Below are 1,876 nucleotides of genomic sequence, written 5' to 3' on the forward strand. Positions count from 1 at the left end.
AAGAAAGAAAGAAAGAAAGAAAGAAAGAAAGAAGGATGGTAGAGACGCACGGTCTTCGCTGGTGGGTTTCCAGGAAATGTACTTTCTAGTTTGGATTAAATGTTTAAATTATGTGTGGTGTCAGTGTAGCTGTTCCCCTACACCAGGCATTCCAAAACTGTGAGGCGGGCCTCCACTGGGTGGCCCCAAAGAAATTCAGGGGAGGTGCGGAGGGATGGTTAGAAAGGAAAAAAAAGGAAAACTTTTTATTTTAATTTGAATTTTCTATGGTTTTTATGAATGAAACGTGATTTTAGGTCAGAAAATAGAAATAAATAATGGGAGAGATGTATACTAAATTTGTGGGTAGTGCAGAGAGAGCCACCCCCCGTAGGCATGAATGTATTGTGCGAAAACGTCATAACGTTAACTAGCAGCAGGTGCCACCGAGCTAACTTAGCTGTGTAACGTTATGGGCTAGCTAACGCTGCCTTGCAAAATGGACAAATGTGGGGGGTTCGGGGGGCGCGGGTGTGTCACTGTTTTTAGAGGGGAGGCCCACATTGATGGAGTTTGAGAACCCATGCCCTACACTGAAGACGCAATTGCGGAAAAACGTCAAAGGGCAAACACATCCAGTGACGTCATTGGACATGTTTTCCCTTTGAAGCTTTTGTGCATGGCTGTAAGCCAGCGCACCTAGGATAGCAAATGTCCAGTAGTTGTCCAGTAGAACTCCCTGGTTCCCTCCCAGGCTGCCTCTGCCCCGTTGTTGACCTGCAGTTCTATGTTGCTACCACAAGAGGCAGTGGTCCCAGAACCTGCAGTTCTATGTTGCTACCACAAGAGCATTTAACGTTTTCAGCCACAGGAGGGCAGCAACAGGCTTAGATAGACAGTTGTTCCAGAACCTGCACTTATATGTTGTTACCACAAGAATATTTACCGTTTTTGGCCACAGGAGGGCAGCAACAGGCTTAGATAGACCGTGTTCCTTGTTCAGTGGGCAGCAACAGGCTTAGATAGACTGTTACTTGTTCAGTTTCAGCAATTCAATGAGTATTTGAGTTAGGCTATTTAGTTTATTTGTGTAAGTATTTCTGTTAGTTATACATTATATTTCTGTATTATTTCAGAGACCACACACTCACTGTCTGTTTATGTAAGTGAAGAGAATTGAAAGGTCAAATAATGTGTATAAAGGGTTTATGACGCGAGGGGGTGGAGTCTTGCCACCACGCCACGGACCCCACAAATCAGCCCCTGAGAGGGCTAGAGAAACACGGTCTTCACCGGTGGGGGCAGGTGGGTAGCCCAGAGAGGGGTCCACAGCCCCCGACCCAATATGACGTGAGGGGGTGGAGTCTTGCCACCACGCCACTGTCCACGCCACGGACCCCACAACTCAGCCCCTGAGTGGGCTAGAGACACACTTGTCTTCACCGGTGGGGGCAAGTGGGTAGCCCAGAGAGGGCTCCACTGCCCCCGACCCAATATGACGCGAGGAGATGGAGTCTCGCCACCACACCACGGACCCCACAACTCAGCCCTCGAGTGGGGTAGAGACACAGGGTCTTCACTGGTGGGGGCAGGTGGGTGGCCCAGAGAGAGGTACACTGTCCACGACCAGCTCTGACCCGAGGGGGCGGAGTCTCGCCATCACGCCACTATCCACGCCACAGATCCCACAACTCAGCCCCTGAGTGGGCTAGAGACCCACGGTCTTCGCCAGTGGGTGTATGGAGATTGCCCGGAAGTAACTGCACTACACCCGAACTGCTCTGACGCGAGGGGGCAGAGTCTCACCACCACGCCACGGACCCCACGGCCAATGGGCCTAGGATATAGACAATTAACTACCGGGGGAATGGTGGTAGAGCATCCATTGGGGACCCGC

The sequence above is a fragment of the Borostomias antarcticus genome, assembly GCF_949987555.1.
Source record: "Borostomias antarcticus genome assembly, chromosome: 8".
In the NCBI taxonomy this organism is placed as follows: domain Eukaryota; kingdom Metazoa; phylum Chordata; class Actinopteri; order Stomiiformes; family Stomiidae; genus Borostomias; species Borostomias antarcticus.